The sequence below is a fragment of the Carassius auratus genome, unplaced genomic scaffold, assembly GCF_003368295.1.
Source record: "Carassius auratus strain Wakin unplaced genomic scaffold, ASM336829v1 scaf_tig00215261, whole genome shotgun sequence".
Lineage (NCBI taxonomy): Eukaryota > Metazoa > Chordata > Actinopteri > Cypriniformes > Cyprinidae > Carassius > Carassius auratus.
In genome coordinates, this window is record NW_020528011.1 from 154508 (window position 1) to 165882 (window position 11375).

Below are 11375 nucleotides of genomic sequence, written 5' to 3' on the forward strand. Positions count from 1 at the left end.
AGAAGTAACGCTATTTGAAGCAATTTTAGCGAATGGCTTCCCTTCCAATCTGCACATGATCGTTGACCTATGCAAATTAACAAATAGGCTACGCCATTGCATTTGTTTTTCGGTTTTGTGCGTTATTATTTGACACGTGTTTTTAAATATTTGAGTTATGCTTATATTTGGGTGGGATTTTGATCCCATACATTTACCTGCGAAATCAAAGGCAAATATTGCGTTATTCTCAATTATATGCTGTGCTGCTGATAAACATGATATAATTTCAGTTCTGTACTTTTATATTAAGTCAAGTCACCTTTATTAATATAGCGCTTTAAACAAAACACATTGCATCAAAGCAACTGAACAACATTCATTAGGAAAACAGTGTGTCAATAATGCAAAATGATAGTTAAAGGCAGTTCATCATTGAATTCAGTGATGTCATCTCTGTTCAGTTAAATAGTCTCTGTGCATTTATTTGCAATCAAGTCAACGATATCGCTGTAGATGAAGTGACCCCAACTAAGCAAGCCCTACATCACTAGAAGAATGGCATCTACGCTAATATTTGTCTGTTTCTCTCTTGTTCCGAGGTCACCGTAACCACCAGATCCAGTCTGTGTCCAGATCAGAGGGTCACTGCAGTCGCCGGATCCAGTACGTATCCAGACCAGATGGTGGATCAGCACCTAGAAAGGACCTCTACATCCCTGAAAGACAGCCGAGACCAGGACAACTAGAGCCCAGATACAGATCCCCTGTAAAGGACCTTGTCTCAGAGGAGCACCAGGACAAGACCACAGGAAACAGATGATTCTTCTGCACAATCTGACTTTGCTGCAGTCTGGAATCGAACTACTGGTTTCGTCCTGGTCAGAGGAGAAGAGAGAAGATTTTCTTTTTCTTTCTTTTTGCAGTCATGTTTTACTAAAAAAAGGTATTTTTGAGGTCTGGTCGTAATGAGTAAAAGTTGTCAGTTTTTCTCTTTTACAATGTTTTTGTTTTTTTTTGTTTTTTGTGGTTTATAATAAACTTGCTGACAAACTTATATGGATTCTATGGAATTATTTCCCCCAAAGAATCAAAAAGGTCAATTTGGAGAAAAAAAGTCAGCAACGTTGAGAAATTAGTGAACTGTGAGATAGATCAGTCATGACATAAATAGTCAAAATTACCTTTTTTTCTTCTCTCTTTTTTTATTTATTTATTCTGTAGTGGAAATAAGCTTCCATATACTTAAAATCATTTACTGCTTATTATAGTATTTTCCTCATATTTGTAAGAGCACACTTGTCTTCGGGGAGTGTTAAGGAAAACGGCACCAAGAAAAACATCTACTTTTGGCAAGTTCCAGTAAACTTGGACTTGAACCATTCTTATTTGTTGTCAATATGACATTGGACTCAAGAAACACCAGGTTAACAGAATTTTGAGAACCAATTACAATTGGATAAGATAGTTAAGATTTTTCTAATTAAATTTGTTAAAAATAGGAAAAATAAGAATTATATCTTGAGATCCAATGAGAATCATCCAGCTGCAAGCCTCCGATTTCTGCAAGTAATGAGATCCATGAGTGTTAATGAGAGGGAGGGGACTATCGTTAATTAGCTGAAATCTGTAGAATACAAAAAGACCAAAGCGCAGTATCTCCACTTTGTGTTTAGCTGTTGAACAATGGCTGGAAGTTGGTGTTTGGTTCAGATTTGGTGGTTTGTGCTCTCTGTCATGCTGTTCCACAATGGAGTAAATCGCTTCAGGATGTTCAGTCTCTGATGACCCAGCAGTTTCAGCTTCAGAAGCCAGTTCAACAACCAACTAACCAGTGGCTTCCTCCACAAAATATGCTTCCGAAGCCAGTTCAACAACTGACTAAACCGCAGTATCCGCTTCAGAAGCCGGTTCAACAACCTAAACCACAGTTTCCGCTTTCAGAAGCCAGTTCAAACAACCTAAACCACAGTTTCCGCATCAGAAGCCAGTAGTGCAGGCCAGATCCCCTGATAAATGTGCTGTAGCTGATTCCGAGCAGATCCAATGTGGTCTACCTGGGATCAGTGGTGCTGAGTGTGAAGCTATTAACTGCTGTTTTAAAGCACAGCAGTGTTTCTATGGGAGGGCAGGTAAGTGTTCTCAATCTTCTGTTCGTGTTAAACTGATTCTCTGCATTAACCTGCTCTTGTACCTTGTTCTAGTGACTGTCCAGTGTATTAGAGATGGTCAGTTTGTGGTAGTGGTGTCTAGAGATATTACTCTGCCTCGACTGAGTCTGGATTCGGTTCATCTACTGGGTGGAAATGACCCACCTTGTGCTCCTGTGGGGTCCACACCTTCCTTTGCTATATACCAGTTCCCTGTGACCGCATGTGGCACGAGCGTGATGGTGAGCAGCTGCTACTGGTTTTATTCTGCATTGCTTATGATGGACTGGATGCTGATACCGTACCTATTCACAGGAGGACGGCGGATATGTGGTGTATGAAAACAGAATGACCTCATCGTATGAAGTGGGGATTGGACCATATGGTTCCATCACAAGGGACAGTCATTTTGAGTAGGTGATCTATGACTTTGTGTGAACCTTAATCCCTGATAAATGCTACAAGCTCAATGTGTTGTCCAGGTTTCTCTTCCAGTGTAGATACTCTGAAACTTCTGTGAAAGCTCTGGTTGTGGAGGTCAACTCTGTTCCTCCACCTCCACCAGTAGCTGCTCCTGGACCTCTCCGGGTGGAGCTCAGACTGGCCAATGGCCAATGTGTCACCAAAGGCTGTGCTGAAGGTAAGGTCTTGTTCTGTGTCTGCCTAAAGCCTTTCGAATTTGAGTCTGGTTCAACCGCGGTGTTCCTCAGGGGATGAGGCCTACACGTCCTACTACAGTGACGCTGATTATCCCATCACAAAGTCCTGCGAGAGCCAGTGTATGTTGAGGTGCACATTATGGAGAGGACTGACCCCAACATTGTCCTGATGCTGGGACGCTGTTGGACTACTTCAACCCCCAGTCCACTCAGTCTCCCCCAGTGGGACCTTCTGATCGATGGGTGAGCTTACAGCCGATCTTGATCCAGTTAGTCTGCTGGGAGACCCTTTCTAACCTTCTCTTTTGTCTTCAGATGCCCTAACCAGGATGACCGTTATCTGACCACACTGGTTCCAGTGACTGGATCATCTGGTCTTCAAGTTCCCAACCCCACTACAAGCGCTTCGTTGTGAAGATGTTCACATTTGTAGATCCAGCCTCACTGGCTGCTCTGCAGGAAACCGTATGCCCCCTGTTACTTGAACATTTGTGTTTTTACTACTTGTGGATTCTGTGACTTGAGCCTCTTTCTTCCCTGTCAGATCTTCATCCACTGCAGTACAGAGGTGTGCCATCCATCATCTGGCTCTTGTGAGCAAAGCTGCACCAGGAAACGTGAGTTCTTGCTTTCTCTTGACAAGAGAAACTGAGCATCTTATAAGTGTTCTCACTTTTAACACTTCTCTTACAGGAAGAGATGCTCGTATGAAGGCTGTCTCTGGGGAGCAGACTGTGGTTCTAGTGGCGCAGTAACACTGGTCGTGTAAATCTAGACTTTAATAAACTTTGTTGAACCCCGAGGTATCTTGTCTATTGGTATTGTTCTGCAGAATCTGGTATTAAATGCCCCTCTTGCCAGGTTTTTTTCTTCCTCGCACCGTTAAACTAAGGTTCTACAAACCTTGGATGTTTAACAATCCCCCCCCCCCATTCTTGCTGGGACTGAGACTTGAATCTGTTACCTTTTAGGTCACAAGTCTGACTATTTAACGATTGGGCTAAGACTGAACCACCACAACTTGTGGGTCATATTCAGTGCGTCTGTCAGTCATCCTAGTACTATCTGCTTATATGGGGAAAGATTTGATTGCAAGCTGGGCAGTTGTGACCTAAAGTTTTAATACTCCATACCAGCAGGGAATGTAGGTTAGGGATTGAATGAACCGTGCTCCCTTCCACTTTCAATACAACCAGTTGCTCCCCAGGCACCACAGTGACTGGTTGCAAACTGCACTGGGTGTTCACTGCTTCTAATGTGCATGCAGTAACTTAGAGTTAAAATTGGAGGACAAATTCTAGTATGGCTTGCCATACTTTGCCTTTGCTGTCCGGTCAAAAAGTGTTGGTTTCTAGAGTATTTTTGAATAAGCGTTTCTTTCCCACTTCACACAAAAGTGATGGCAAGTAAAATGATTTCTACGCATGTGTAGCTGAGAGGAAAAAAATCCTGGTAGAGCCAGTCTTCTGACAAGAAATCAATTATATATCAAACTTCAGGCATTTTTATTTCATGCGTAAAAGGCTAACCTGCACCCTGGGGCATAATATTTTGGACCATACCAAAGGCAGTGGTAGAAAATGACTCGAGAGAAAAAAAGTCGTTTGCTGAACAACCACGAGTTACTGCATTCCAAAGTACTTTATTTTATTTGTACCCAAAATGAGATGTGAGCATTATGGAGCAGGGTTAATCCTAATCCAAACACTCATGTAATGTTTGTTTCACAAAGGAGACCTGGGAAATCCCTTATGGACGAATGCATCTGATATCACTACAGCTGAATAACATGCAAAGATGCTTTATAACATGAGAGACAACAAACACACAACTGCAATGCTAATTGACATAGCTTGCATCACCGTATAGAATTTTATCAAAAATATTTGTCTCGCTGAGTAGACAGAAGCAACAGTTTTCCCAGCATAAACCTAGTTCATTCTGTGTTTGTCCCTCACCAGTGTCCCATTGACACTCGTAAGGTTCTGTCAGAGAACTGTGTGATAATCGTCTGTATGTCCTTGATGCCCGTGTTCCTGCAACCACCCCTGTCTCAGATCCGCTCGCTTGTGGAGAAACTCAAGTACCGGGATGCTCTAGCTACAAAGAGCTTCCTAATCCACAGCCCACCTGCTAAACCCAATTGCACCGCCTGGTTAGGAGGTGAGCAAAGAAAGGCACGGCCGAGGCTTTGAGACACCTGTCCTCTGCATGGGACGAGAAGAGTTTTATAAAGCAGTAGTGACAATGAAGATTTGCTGAAAATATGCTCACCCTCGGTCCATCTACCGATTCTACGAACAATGCATGAATAATGTTTTTGTGCCAACGTTTTGAGAACACTATTAAAGAGTGGATAACTTTGAATGACCATAAACACACAATTGCAATGCTAATTGACATAGCTTGCATCATTGCTACATCGGTGGTTCCCACCTCATTCAAAAAATCTGTCATCATCCCTGTGCCTAAGAACAATAACCCTATTGTCTGACTGACTATCATCCAGTTGCCCTCACATCAATAGTCATGAAGGTCTTTGAGGGACTGGTTAAAAACGTCATCTGCTCCTCCATACCGTATACTTTGGACCCTCTTCAGTTTGCCTATCGCCCAAACAGATCCACTGATGATGCCATCTCTCACATCCTGCACTCTTCTCTCACACAAATTGACAGCAATAACAGGAACTACATAAGGCTGCTATTTATTGACTATCGCTCAGCTTTTAATACTATAGTCCCCTTAAAGCTAGCTTCTAAACTCATGGACCTCGGCCTGAATTCTTCACTCTGCAACTGAATTCTTGATTTCCTCACCGGCAGACCTCAAGTGGTGAAACTAGGCCAGTACACCTCCAGCTCCATCACCCTGAACGTAGGAGCCCCACAGGGCTGTGTCCTGAGTCCCCTGCTCTTCTCTCTCTACACACATGATTGCGTGTCTTCCCACAGCTCCACATCCATTATCAAATTTGCTGATGATACTGTGGTTCTAGGCCTCATTCACAACAATAATGAGACTGCATACTTGGATGAGGTAGGGAAATTAACATCATGGTGCCAGGACAACTGTCTCTCTCTGATGTGAGCAAAACTAAAGAGCTGATTGTGGACTTCAGGAAGAGACAGCAGCAGCCCTATACTCCTCTTATGATCAGCGGGACCCCTGTGGAGAGGGTGAGCAGCTTCAAGTACCTTGGTGTAAACATCTCGGAGGACCTGACTTGGACTACACACATTCAAACACAGGTTAATAAAGCCAGCCAAAGACTGTACCATCTGCGACAGCTGAGGAAATTCAGGGTCTCACCAGCAATCCTGAAAACTTTCTATTCTGGGGGTATAGAAAGTGTATTGACTCAGTGCATCTCAGTGTGGTATGGGAACAGCTCCAGTCAAGAATGCAAAGCCCTGCAGAGAGTTGTGCGCTTAGCTGAGCGCATCTCAGGGTCTGCTCTCCCCTCTCTGCAGGACATCTATCTCAAACACTGCAGAAGCAGAGCTGCTAAAATCATCAAAGACTCCACCCACCCCAGTAACCATCTCTTCACTTTGCTGCCATCTGGTAAGCGCTTCCGCAGCCTGATGGCAAAAAACCGAGAGACTCGGGAGAAGTTTCTTCCCCCAGGCCATCAGACTCCTAAACTCAAAACCAGCCTCTTAACATCTTCATGTCTCCACTTAATGTTCACTTTATCAGTAAGATATTCATCATTCACTATCTCACATGACATACTGACAGTGTCGACCGTTTTGCACATTTGCAAAATGTGCAAAATCACAAGTAAGATTTTTCTAATTAAATTTGTGCATTTATGTAAAAAAAATAGGAAAAATAAGAAGTCTATCTTGAGATCCAAGGAGAAACACCCAGCTGCAAGCTACCATTTCTGCAAGTCATGAGAACCATGAGTGTTAATGAAGAGGGAGGGACTATCGTTAATTAGCTTAAATCTGTAGAGTACAAAAAGACCAAAGGGCAGCATCTCCACTTTGTGTTTAGCTGTTGAACAATGGCTGGAAGTTGGTGTTTGCTTCAGATTTTGCTGGTTTGTGCTTTCTGTCATGCTGTTCCAAACTGGAGTAAATCACTTCAGGATGTTCAGTCTCCGATGACCCAGCAGTTTCAGCTTCAGAAGCCAGTTCAACAACCAACTAACCAGCAGTTTCCACTTCAGAAGCCAGTTCAACAACCTAAACCACAGTTTCCGCTTCAGAAGCCGGTTCAACAACCAACTTACCAGCAGTTTCCACTTCAGAAGCCAGTTCAACAACCTAAACCACAGTTTCCGCTTCAGAAGCCAGTTCAACAACCAACTTACCAGCAGTTTCCGCTTCAGAAGCCAGTTCAACAACCTAAACCACAGTTTCCGCTTCAGAAGCCAGTTCAACAACCAACTTACCAGCAGTTTCCGCTTCAGAAGCCAGTTCAACAACCTAAACCACAGTTTCCACATCAGAAGCCAGTAGTGCAGGCAGATCCCCTTGATAAATGTGCTGTAGCTGATTCCGAGCAGATCCAATGTGGTCTACCTGGGATCAGTGGTGCTGAGTGTGAAGCTATTAACTGCTGCTTTAAAGCACAGCAGTGTTTCTATGGGAGGACGGGTAAGTGTTCTCAATCTTCTGTTCGTGTTAAACTGATTCTCTGCATTAACCTGCTCTTGTACCTTGTTCTAGTGACTGTCCAGTGTATTAGAGATGGTCAGTTTGTGGTAGTGGTGTCTAGAGATGTTACTCTGCCTTGACTGAGTCTGGATTCTGTTCATCTACTGGGTGGAAATGACCCACCTTGTGCTCCTGTGGGGTCCACACCTTCCTTTGCTATATACCAGTTCCCTGTGACTGCATGTGGCACGAGCGTGATGGTGAGCAGCTGCTACTGGTTTTATTCTGCATTGCTAATGATTGACTGGATGCTGATACCGTACCTATTCACAGGAGGACGGCGGATATGTGGTGTATGAAAACAGAATGACCTCATCGTATGAAGTGGGGATTGGACCATATGGTTCCATCACAAGGGACAGTCACTTTGAGTAGGTGATCTATGACTTGGTGTGAACCTTAATCCCTGATAAATGCTACAAGCTCAATGTGTTGTCCAGGTTTCTCTTCCAGTGTAGATACTCTGAAACTTCTGTGGAAGCTCTGGTTGTGGAGGTCAACTCTGTTCCTCCACCTCCACCAGTAGCTGCTCCTGGACCTCTCCGGGTGGAGCTCAGACTGGCCAATGGCCAATGTGTCACCAAAGGCTGTGCTGAAGGTAAGGTCCTGTTCTGTGTCTGCCTAAAGCCTTTCGAATTTGAGTCCGGTTCAACCGCAGTGTTCCTCAGGGGATGAGGCCTACACGTCCTACTACAGTGACGCTGATTATCCCATCACAAAAGTCCTGCGAGAGCCGGTGTATGTTGAGGTGCACATTATGGAGAGGACTGACCCCAACATTGTCCTGATGCTGGGACGCTGTTGGACTACTTCAACCCCCAGTCCACTCAGTCTCCCCCAGTGGGACCTTCTGATCGATGGGTGAGTGTACAGCCGATCTTGATCCAGTTAGTCTGCTGGGAGACCCTTTCTAACCTTCTCTTTTGTCTTCAGATGCCCTAACCAGGATGACCGTTATCTGACCACACTGGTTCCAGTGACTGGATCTTCTGGTCTTCAGTTCCCAACCCACTACAAGCGCTTCGTTGTGAAGATGTTCACATTTGTAGATCCAGCCTCACTGGCTGCTCTGCAGGAAACCGTATGCCCCCTGTTACTTGAACATTTGTGTTTTTACTACTTGTGGATTCTGTGACTTGAGCCTCTTTCTTCCCTGTCAGATCTTCATCCACTGCAGTACAGAGGTGTGCCATCCATCATCTGGCTCTTGTGAGCAAAGCTGCACCAGGAAACGTGAGTTCTTGCTTTCTCTTGACGAGGAACTGCACATTTTATAAGTGTTCTCACTTCTGACATCTCTTTCAGGAAGAGACGCTCCTATCAAGGCAGTCTCTGGGGAGCAGACTGTGGTTTCTAGTGGAGAAGTTACTCTGGTCATGTAAATCTAGTTTTTAATAAACTTTACAGAACTTTACAATTTATCTTGTCCTTTGCTGTTGTTCTGCAGAATCTGGTATTACATGTCCCTCTTGCCAGGTTTTTTTTTTTCTTCTCCAACCTACTTACCAGAATACCTAAGATTAATGTTCATAATTTAATTGGCAGTTTAACAATGTAAAGTGTGACCAACAAAATCTTGGGTTTGTTGTAGTCCAGATCAAAATGGGACAATAAGTTTGAAAATTGGCTCATTACGTCTAAATATTTGGTGCTGTGTGGTGAACACTGTACAAATCTGAATGACCATTTAAATATGTTGGGGTTTCCAGGGTAAGGGCTGCATAATTAGTTATTCCTGGTATTTAGATGTAACCACGATAACCATATTGTGCATATTCATTACCATGATGTTATCATCTTACTGAATATGGTCTAAGGTGTACAAGAACAAGGTCTCATAGGTGGTTAAAAAGAACTTTCACATTTTACAACTCTCTCCCCAGTCTGGAATGAATGGTTCATATAGTTCCTGTATCAAAAGAATGCTGGCATTCTGAAATAAAATGTACTGTGACTGGTTAGCTGGGTGAGCGTGTGTTTGTGTTTGGCAGCACTGCCTGGTTTAGAAATGTCATGCTACCTTATCATAGCCACCTGATGTGAGCTACAGTGTAAATATTGGTCAAATCAATTTGAGCATGAGTTAATCCTTGAATATTTTAACCATTCCTAGTTGACCAAATACACACTGGAAAAGGAAATCAGAATGGCAAAGAGTAATTTATACTAACAAGCTAAAGAACTAATTATTTCCAGTGATCCTGCTTCTGTGTAGAAACACCCTATTCTCCAGCACTCTGGCGAATCAACAACAGGTTGGGTCCTCTACTACACTAGTGACTGCACGTCCTCTGTCAAGCTCCTGAAGTTTGTAGACGACGCCACACTCATCGGCCTCATTCAGGATGGTGATGAGTCTGCTTAAAGACAGGAGGTTAAAGAGCTGGCTGTCTGGTGCACTCTTAACAACATGGAGCTGAACACACTCAAAACAGTGGAGATGATGGTGGTTGGACAGTGTTTTCTCTACTTCCTGTTGGCCTTCTGTAGCTAATGGTAGCTCCGTGTAGCTGATTTTATTTTTTTAAAGTGGTAAAATATAACTTAATTCACACCATATTTCTGATATTATTGATCAATCTTATCAGATTAACTTTGATCATTCACTTTTCCATGAGTGCAGTACACCTGCAAAGCGTTAGCACTCGTTAGCTTGTCATTAGCGGTTTCTTTTCTCCTCTCTCTCGCTCCAGTTTTTCACAAGTTCATCAAACAACTGCAGTAAGAATATTTCATCAAGAACAGTGAGTAATGGCTTTGCCTGCTATCGGTATTTGCACCTCTTGCCACTTGTACAGTTTATCTATCTCTGTCGCAGATGAGGGATTCACATGTGATAAATGCAGGGAAATAGTTAGGCTGACAGAGAAGATTTCAGAATTAGAGACACGCATCCAAACTTTAATTGAGGACAGTAAGAATGTTAGGGCTCTAGATATGGCTTTGGATGCGTCTAGCTCAGGGATTCCTGTACATTGTCCGGTTCCAGCAGAGCCCCTGCAGCAGGGCAACTGGGTGACGGTGAGGCAGCGTAGTCGTGGATCAAAACACCGCTCTTCTGTTCCGATCAAAACATTAAACAGGTTCTCCCCACTCAGTGATGCACCCACTGAGAAACCTGATGAAAGTGCTCTAGTTATTGGCGATTCTATTGTACGGAACGTGAATATAGAGACACCAGCCACCATAGTCAAATGTTTACCGGGAGCCAGAGCGCCTGACATCTTGGCAAATTTAAAAGTGCTGGCTAATGCTAAACGTAAATACAGTAAGATTGTTATTCATGCCGGCGCTAATGATGTTCGACTTCACCAGTCGGAGATCACTAAAAATAACTTTAAAGAGATGTGTGAACTTGCAAGCACGATGTCAGACACTGTAATATGCTCTGGTCCCCTCCCTGCTTACCGTGATGAAGAGATGCATAGCAGATTGTCATCACTCAATGGCTGGATGTCTAAGTGGTGCCCACAGAATAACATAGGTTTCATAGACAATTGGACGAGCTTTTGGGGCAGACCTGACCTGTTTAAAAGAGATGGTCTTCATCCCTCCTGGGGTGGCGCCACTCTTCTGTCTAGAAATATGGTAAATAGTCTTAGTGTTTATACTTGACTAACTGGGGCCCAGGTCAGGAAGCAGACAGACTGGCTAAACCGACCGTCTTCTAGCTGCCTCCCATCACAGAGGTCAGTTAATTCTCAGCACATAGAGACTCTTTCACCTAGATATCACACTATAGAGACTAGAAACTAGAAAATACAAAAAACGTCCAAACCAAGTTAAGGTTAACAATTTAATTGAGGTTCAACAAATAAAAAACAAATGCAATATGGATAAACAAATGATAAAGCTTGGCTTATTGAGTCAGGGGCCTGTTCTTCGTACGTCGCTAACTCAGTTAAAATTATTAAAAA

At 43.4% G+C, this 11375-nt stretch overlaps 2 pseudogenes; both read left to right on the forward strand.

The window, feature by feature from the left end:
- Window positions 1–1729: 1729 nt before the first annotated feature.
- Window positions 1730–3555, forward strand: LOC113094119 (zona pellucida sperm-binding protein 4-like; annotated as a pseudogene).
- Window positions 3556–6783: 3228 nt separating this feature from the next.
- Window positions 6784–8868, forward strand: LOC113094128 (zona pellucida sperm-binding protein 4-like; annotated as a pseudogene).
- The last annotated feature ends 2507 nt before the right edge of the window (window positions 8869–11375 follow it).